This window comes from Hyposmocoma kahamanoa, unplaced genomic scaffold (assembly GCF_003589595.1).
Source record: "Hyposmocoma kahamanoa isolate Upper Pololo Valley unplaced genomic scaffold, ASM358959v1 66, whole genome shotgun sequence".
Taxonomy (NCBI): domain Eukaryota; kingdom Metazoa; phylum Arthropoda; class Insecta; order Lepidoptera; family Cosmopterigidae; genus Hyposmocoma; species Hyposmocoma kahamanoa.
In genome coordinates this window covers 23,194,844-23,204,366 of record NW_020653854.1, presented here as the reverse complement: position 1 = coordinate 23,204,366, position 9,523 = coordinate 23,194,844, and the positions used below count along the sequence as shown (strand labels likewise).

Sequence of the window (9,523 nt, the reverse complement as noted above, 5' to 3'; positions counted from 1 at the left end):
CACGTATGGGATTGCTGTATTTATTAGTTTTATTGTCCAATGCTCGTGTTTAACTAACTTGTAGCTATAAGTGAAAACCTGTAATTGGCTTTATGTTTTTATTGCTGTTTCTTACTAAATGTTTATAGCTGTTGGTTTTCCATGAATAAATAAATAAATAAATAAATAAAATTAGTTATCGTTGTCAATTTAATGTTAACAATAAAAGAATAAAATATACCAAGGGATTTATGTTACGTAAATAATGTACTACAAAGCCCGTAGTTGAACGAGTCATTATGTTTGTTTTTCATCGAAAGAAAAAATTAAGTGGACCACAGTTCATCGTCAAATTCGAATTTCAAAAGATTTCTAATATGAAAGAAAGCCTTTATAAGCTAGTGAGATGAAAAACATATTGTTTTCTTGTTCACAAGACTTGTAAATAAATTTACTTTGCTATTAAGAACAATCTATAAGTTTTCCAATCCATTATGTCCTGTATGGACTTTAAAACAAAGACAAATTGCTCCATTGTGTAACTTTGGAGTATCGAGGCGGTATATTTTGAATCGCTCCTCACTAAATACTACGCCTTAATTACTCCTCCACGACTTGAAATTAGTATCTTATACACCAAACTTGCGTAATCCACGCTTTCCTTCTTTTTTCTACCGGTGCAAAGTTCAACAGTTGGTGGGGCTAATAGATAAGAGAGTGAAGCTTTCGTAAAATCCACCCAAATTACACGACTTACGAACGGAATGAATAGTCCGAATCTCAATAGACAGCTAAATTTCAAACTAGCCTAAAAATACAATTTTACAGGTCAGGACGAAGTCCAAAAGTTAAATAATTAAATTAAATTTTTATTTACGTAAATAGGGTTTTATTCATCAAACAAATATACGAAATACGAAACTTTTAGACGTCGAAACCGCTAGATTGGTTTAATTCAGCTACTTTCACATTTTAATGTCATACGGCATTTTGCTTTGAAGTAATACCGCCGATAATAATAGAATATTTTTTATTTTTTATTATTAGTGAGCGTTTTAAGCAAGCTTCCATGTTATGGGCTTCCCACTAACCATTGCAACTGGATCTCGGATTTCTTGAGTGAACGTTCCCTTCGAGCGGTAGAAGGCTACTCTTCCGAACATATGGCGATTGAGTGATTGAGTTCCTCAGGGTTCCATACTGTCTGCAACTCTCTTTCTGCTGCATATCAATGATATGTTAATTCCAGGTACCTTTGCGTATGCTGATGACAGCACAGTTGTAGATAGGTGCTTGAAAAATGCAAGGGTCAGTGGAAAGTGGAAATCCAGTCTTGTCGAGAGTCCATGGTTAGCCGTTTAGATTTGACACTCCAGGCAGTCCCCGATTGGGGCAATGCTAATCTTGTCAAATTTAACGCTACCAAAACGCAGGTGTGTCTATTCTCCACAAAACGGAATCCCTTTGAGCTGACTCTGTTGAATTTAGTATATTTTATGTTACAAAAATTAATCTACAATAAACAACTCTAAATCGATAATAATTTTAATCGAACTAAGGTTGAATCAGAACACATTTTAATATTTCTATAATGGTAACATCGTGTTGTTTACCTTCTTCAGTTCAAAAAAATTTTCTATAAACAGACTTTCTCGTTACATTGCTCTCAAGTTGTCTCGAGCATTAAATGAATAAAAAGATAATTTGAACTTTAAAATAACTAAATCTATTTCTTTTATTTTGCCCTAACCCCCTATAGACTCCAACTTTTCGTGATACATCCATACCGATAGCCGACCGTTTCCAGCTATTTGGAATGGACCTATTGTCCAATCTGAACTTCGGCAGATACATTGAATCCATGGCCAAAAATGCAGCCAGGAAGCTTGGCATCCTTTCCAGGGTGAGGCGTTACTGCACACCGGGACTGTTGCTTCAGCTGTATCAAGCACAAGTCCGGTCGTGTATGGAGTACTGCTGCCACCTTTGGGATGGCTCTGCTACATACCAACTGGCCACCTTGGATTCAATTGACAAGCGTGCCAAGAGCCTTATAGCTGACTCGGAATTAGTAGAGGCGAAGCTGCAGAGCCTTGAATACCGCCGTAGATCTATCATGAAGAGTGTGCGATGGAATTACACGATTTAATTCCGCCTTGCCCTTTCCATCACCGGCGGACTAGGCGTAAGCCAAGCGGTAGTGCGAGCGTTTCAGAGTCGAAGGGTTAGGGAGCTGGTGAAATTACAGGCACATGGGGCTTGTCAACTTATGTCTCAGGGTGCGCAGCGGCAGTGCCCCTCAGATCTTTGCTATTTAAAGCTTTGAGTAGTATTGCAACTGTTATGGACAGGCGTGTCGCTTGCTTTCAGATGCGCTATTTGTATGTCCCGTCTCTTAGTATTTATAAAAAAAACGTAAACCATTAGACCGCTGAGATCGTCAATGTTAAGTCCATATTATAAGTCTATAGAGAAAATATTGAATTGTAAACTTTTGCGCATATTTACAGAAGAGTGAACAGAAAGGCTGCTTCGCTCCAATGAGAAATCGACTTTACGTTTTGCCAAATTGAGAAGAAATTGGTAATTAGGTAATATCTGGCAGGTTGATACCGAGTCGTAAGAAACTTCAAACACAACAAATAGGTCTAATTTTCATCAAACAAATTTATTCCTACTCTCTGTTATTTGTGAAACGCTCGACAAAGAAAGTCGAAAGGGATATTTCCCGAATAAAGGGAATAAATTCAAATTCAAATTCAAATTCAAAAAGTTTATTTCAGACATAGTCCATATTAGTGTTAGTTACAAAAAAAAATTCTTACAACCTATGTTAGTACTAAATTTGCGAAATATTACAATAACTTATAAATTAAACCCCTGGAACCCATGTGGACTGAGTTCCAGTGCTTCCACAATTCACTAACAGGGTTCTCCCAGATCAACCGAACTAGGCTATTGGAACTGCCACGCACGCGACGCATCAGGGAAGCAGTTCTTTTCCGAATAATCGCGCTGAAGCTATCAATTCGTGCGTCCGCGAACGTACCTGATGCGCTGCAAAATCGTGGCAGCCCCAATAGCATCCTAAGACCATTATTGTATTGGACACGCAGGGCATTGACCGTCGCTTTAGTGTAATTTGTCCACAGGCTGCACGTATAGAAGGTCTGACAAAACGCCCTGAAAAGGGTGGCTTTGACATTACCCTCACAACGCGCAAACCTGCGTGACAACATATTACAACGTACGGCCATAAATAAAGGTGGCTTCCTGTACCTTGTTCTTCTTGAAATTGAAAAAAAAAAAACATTTAAAAGCGTTTAGTTTATTTTTGGACTGCGAGTAATATCCGTTCAATTTGTTTAATTTTTCTCTAGGGTATGATACCTTTTTTTAGTAGAAAAAACATCTTTGAATACAAAAGTAATTCTTTGTTTTTACGCAATTTGAACCTTAATTCGTAGATATTCTATGAATGAAATTAGACGACAACTATTTATGCTTATGTAGGGAGATTTATAAAATTTCACATACGTATTAGAATGCAGCGTAGCTTAATCCCAGATTAAGCTCCGCTGCAATACGCAGTCCACAGAATACGTGAGCTTACCGATATTGTTACTGCTAGACTAGGTTAGTTACTTCCATAGTATAATGTACTACGGGATTCTCATGTGGGATAAAGCGGCGGATATATAAACCATATTTGTATTGCAAAAACGAGCGGTTCGTTCTGTGTACCGTTTAGATTCTCAGGTTTCTCTCAGAGAAAAGTTTAAGGAGGCTGGTACCATGACTGTGGCATCACAGTACGTTTACTGAAATATTTTGTATGCCCGTAAAAATATACATAAGAAAATATTAATAAGAAAGAAGATATCCATAATTAATGTTATGGATATCTTCTTTCGTTTAACTAAGATAAACGATTCTTTTATGGGGAACTGTATACGTTTTAACCATTGACTTACAAATAAATGGACGACGGGTCTAATACAAAAACCACGAAAAAAATTTCCCAAGTCAACCAATTTAAACGTAGTGACATGTCAAAGAATATGACAAACCTAAAACCTTGAATTTAAATTGTAATGTCATCGCAGTACTGTCTAATTTTGCTCGCTTCGCTGTCAGTCGAACAAACGAAGAACTTTTTAGCGCGGACCCGACGTCCATATAATTGTAAGTCAATGGTTTTAACAATACGATTCTGGAGCATAATATAATTATTAAGATTATCATTTCTTATCTCTTTTCGGTTTCTTAACAAGTCTATTTTTATGTGGGACGAGAGTTAGTCCACCGCGCAACCCCCAGAAATGCGGGAGGGCCACACCCGCCGTTGATCAGCGAGTCCATCGGACCTAGCCGGCTAGCATAGCTTGGCTGTACTACAGGCCGTTCCCCTATCCGAACTGACTGCACAGGACCGAAGAAAGTGGCATCATCTCGTTTCGGAGGCCGGGACACATTTTGGGGTGCTGAGCCAGCGGAGTAAGTAAGTAAGTATTAGGGGTTAAAGTATGAAATTGCCGTTTCGCACTGAAAAATTAAAACAATTTTTTTTAAGATTAAATACATTTCGAGTTCTTAGGTTTTCGCGATTGTTATACATAGGAATGAAACTATTTTTCCGGATTTAAATCACGTATATTTGTTTTTTCAAACAAACTAATAACTATTGTAACTATAGTGAAAAAATAGGGTGGTTTGCATCAATATTAGACATAACTGGTTGAAGACTGTACCACCTCAGTCAACCGTGACCATGGGACCTGTAAAGGGCCCGAAACGTCGGTTTGTTTGAAAAAACAAATATACGCGATTTAAATCCGGAAAAATAGTTTCATTAAATACATTTGTTTAATCAAAGTTTTTTCCCTTGTTGTCTATACATTTCTGCCATGTAATCGGAAGGTCATTTAAACCTTTGCGATAGAACTCTGGAGACCTGGACTCCACAGCTGTGTGAAGGGATTTTTGTACTGCTTCCTGGGAATTTTATTTCCATACAAAAAAAAATCAAATTGCGGGAAAAAATGGTAGTCGGTCGGGGCGAGGTCCGACGAATATGTAGGATGATGGATAATTTATATCTGCTGGTCTTGTAGTAGTAAAACTGTTTCTCAAGCAGTGTGAGGTGTTGCGTTATCATAGAGCAATAACGGTGAAGCTGTTTTGCTGCGAGTTCCGTCGTCATTATTTAAACGCCATATGTCATATTGTGGGTATGCTAACATTAAACCATGACGTTTCGTGGTAGTTTGATACGGATCGGCTTCCATCATTACCTTCAATTCAACGTTATTTACATTTGTGACTGGTCTTCCTCGTGGTTCTTTCTTCAAGTCGTAATTTGCCGTATTGCCGGCGTTTGCCGTATTTGCGTATGCCGTATCCTCTCCAAATACAGCATTGACAGTTTCTGCTACGTTAACTCCATGTGGAAATTCATATTCGAAAATTAGGTACTCAGATTTTCGCTGTATCTGTCTTCACGTTAAAAGCTGAATGTAAAAACAATTGAAAGTCGAACAATCAAATATCATGTTTTTTAAGTTAAGCATGTTTTACTTTTCGTGTGAAAAACGTTTCACTCTGAAATCGGACACCATACAGGTTTAATTTTAATTTAAAGTGGCCAGTAAAATAAATCGGCAATTTCATATTTAAACCCCTATAATCATGTCCGAAGTTTAAAACTTACATTAAAAGTATTTTGATTGAAAAGTCATATTACATAATCATCATCAATCATCTCAGTACAGAGTACTAAAAAACCGACCTCAAAAGTATGTGAAATTACATCTATTTATTGAAATATCCTTAAATTCGCCACTATACGGGACTTGACACTGGAGATAATAAAAATCGGTTCTCACTACTCAAAGTATATTGAGAGAAAAACGCCTTGAATTGGAGAAATAGCAAATTCAACCATTAAAATAATTACTCCTTAAGTAAAATTTAGGCGCTATTTATAAAAATGAATCGTCATGCGTTCAGCCACCCTTAGACGTGGATGATTTTCTTCAAAATGAAATGGGACCACTATGGAATTCCCCCCCTTTCGCCCCGGTTCACAAATACCCGAGTTATCGCGTAACATACATACAAAAAAAACACTCTCTATAGTTTTAATAACTGACAAAAAATCCTTCGACCCGACAGGGCTCGAACCTGCGACCACGGAATACCGTCTCGTCGTTCTTCCAACAGAGCTACTGATCGAGTTACGAGGTCAAAGAATTTTTTTCTACGTGACTGTTAGAAATTTTTTATATTAAGTTTTTTCGGTTTCCGTATAACTGTGAAAATGTTGAATAAATCACTTTGGAAAAAAATATAGGTAAAATTAAGGATACGTACTGATTCGTATATAGTGTGAAAACACGATTCCTAAAAGTTTTCATGATAGAAAAAAACACAAACTTACCTCGAAATTTTACAAATAAACCTGTACTTTACATAAAATCAATGATTTTTTAAATCAATTGAAGTAAATAGAACACGTTTACTTTACGCTTTAATTTCATATACTTTTGGCTTAATTTCGTTTAAAAATAAATTCTCAAATAAAGCCAGTGTCCCTGACACTCGACCCAAGCAAAATGAACCGTATTAGTACGGGAAAAAATTGAATTCGAACTGAGGTAGAATCATTTCTTAAGTCTAAATAATTAATACAACATTTAGTCACGTACAAGCACCAAGAAATTACTGCTAATTAATAAAATAACGTAATTTCATTTCGCACATTACAAAACAAGTGCTTTACTGCTAAATAATGTTTCGTGTTAATACATTTAGCTAGACGATGAATAACAATAATTTATTTTGATACTGAAGTGAAAATGTTTATGAAAGTAACATTATATTTATAAGATAAAGGATCTAACAGGACTCGAACTGGCACCTGTGTCATACCAGGGCATTTCTATCACTTATTTGTGACTTACGATCGATACCTCCAATAAACACTACTACTTCGAATTTAGTGAAAAAAAAAAAGAAACAAAAAACGAAACTCAAGAAAAATAAAAAAACAACGAATTTAAAAAAATAATAAAGTAAAAAAAATAAAAACTCCAAAAGGAAGTTGTCATAGTGTTCGTTGGAGGTATCGAAATACATTTTTAGGGTAGGTTTGCCACATAACCTACCGATCACAGCCTTGTTATATTTAATTTCATGCTGTGTTTGCATGTCACGCGCCACTGAACGCGTCAAAACGAATAAAGTTTAAAGCACTAATTGTTAAATTGGGAGTCGACCGCTACGTCATTCAAAATATCAGTGTCCCAGCAGTTATCACTATATTGCCCCGAAGTACATTCTACTGGTACTAACAGTAGAGCAGTGGAGCTACAATAGTAGCAGCAGTAGAGCTCTTCGTGAAAGAATTCGTCAAGGGAAGTGCCATCTTGCCTATTTCTACCGCCAAGAAATTACAGGCACATGGAACTTTTCAACGTAAGTCTCAGGGTGACGGGCGCAGTGGCGACGCTTCTCAGACCTTTGAGATTTAAAGCACTGAGTATCACTGCAACTGTTATGGACAGGTGTGTCGCTTACCATTAGGCGCACGACTTGTTCGTCCCGGCACTTAATATTATAAAACAAATACAGGGCATTTCCTATTTTCAGACCAGGTAATTGATGTGATTGTCTTGCGCAATTATTACTATTATTAAATAAAATAAACATCGCATTTTCTTGCTGAACTCTCTCTAGAATCATGTTATTGCTTTTACGTCATGTATATTTGTATATGAATACGTATTTTTTTATAATACCAAGTAATAAGTCCCATGTGTCTGTAATTTCAGCAGCACCTTTACCCTTCAATGTAAGCATTACTAAACTGAGCGGTAATGTAAGCGTTAAGTAATTAGAGTAGCCTACACATCCCCTATTTTCTTTTGAGGGGTAGTTAGTCAAAAACGCTGAAACATTGTTGATTTCTTACTAAAGGCATAAATATAAATCTTCAGATCACTTACTTGACAAATGTATGGTTCCCCATACAAACTTTCATCTCCTATTTCACGTTTGTATAATGACGTTATATATTATACGTTTGCATATTGACGTTATCTATTATACCAGTACTACTCCGTTGGCTCAGCGACCTACAATGTATCCCTGCTTCCGAAACGAGGTGATGACACTTTCTTCAGTTATGTGCTATTTCTCGCCAATTCATGGTTTGTAATTCGCGCAGGTCCACACAGCATCGCTCCAGCGATTCCAGGAACGACTAACGTCTTCTCTCTTCACGTTCCGATCCTCGCCTGTCCTTTCTAAGTGGCCGGGCCAGCGAAGTCAGCGTTAATGCGGACTCTCAATCTACCGTTCTCCCGTTGAACTGGTCCTAACATTTTCCTGAGAACTTTTCTCTTAGCCACCAGAAGTTTGTTTTCTTCTTTAAGTATGAGTGTCCACACCTCACAATCATACGTAAGAATGTGCGTTATCTATTCTACGTTATAATAATCTACGTAGGTATTTATTATACTTACGTAAATAGTGGTATTTTTTCTTTGTCTGGCAATTAATATAATTTCCCTCCTTAACTCTTGCAAGTTATTGCTCGTTTATAACCTTTGCTCTCACTGCCTTGAGCTGGCTGAAAGAGATTTCTTTTATAGATAAGTTCACCTTTGTTCACCTTCTGTAGGTACAATTAATGTATGCATATAAATACTTTACTGTTCAACAATTAAAAATTGTCAATTTTAACAAATGAATTTAAAACGTTAGTGCACAAAGGCGAGCTTATCACATGAAGATATTTCTTTTGCTTTGAATAATTAATATTTATTTTGTGTTTGTTTTGATGCAATGAAGAATGATGCAAAAAATCATATTATTGCATTTTTAAAATGAAGACAGTTGTGATTATTATAATACATTTACTGTATTAAAATAAAAATATGGTAATTGGCATAATATTATAATAAAATTAGCTTAAACGCCTGAAAAACTTAATTTCCTACATCAAAATATTTTTATAATGAAACAAACTTGAAGTAAGTTCATTAACAACTTAGTCCAGTAAAATAATTAACCATTCGCTCTTAGATACTAGAAGAAAATTAACTTTAATTTCAATTAATACGGGTTAAAATTAATTTACCTTTATTCACAAGCGAAAATCCCAACGAGTGAGGGGGATGAAGCCGTTGTTTGGTCTTTATTTTACACTCATTCACTGTTTAACATAATAAAAAAAAAAACAAAATATATTACTACACAGAACCAAACTTTAAGGGCGATGAAACAACTTTTAAAACAATCTTTGCACGTATTTACACCACTCACCAAACTGTATTAATTATTAAATTGAAAAATAATTTGTTGTTTATTTATTATTAAAAAAATAATAATAAAATTATTACACTTTTAAAAGTATTTCAAAAGTTGAACTTTTGTTTTATAACAACCACTAAATTGTCATTTCAATTTTCGAACACACATTTTGAATTTGAATCGCAATTTACTTTTCGAATCGTTTATTAAAATTATTCGCGTTTTTCAA

General features: G+C 35.8%; 1 protein-coding gene across 1 annotated transcript in view; it reads right to left on the bottom strand.

Annotated features, from left to right (window-relative positions):
* LOC113231968 (tachykinin-like peptides receptor 99D) overlaps window positions 1-9,160 on the bottom strand; it is a 433,234-nt gene extending 424,074 nt beyond the window's left edge. Inside the window, exon 1 of the mRNA XM_026466563.1 lies at window positions 9,122-9,160. The gene's annotated coding sequence lies outside the window, so the exon portion shown is untranslated. The remainder of the gene's footprint in view (window positions 1-9,121) is intronic.
* Between the last annotated feature and the right edge of the window lie 363 nt (window positions 9,161-9,523).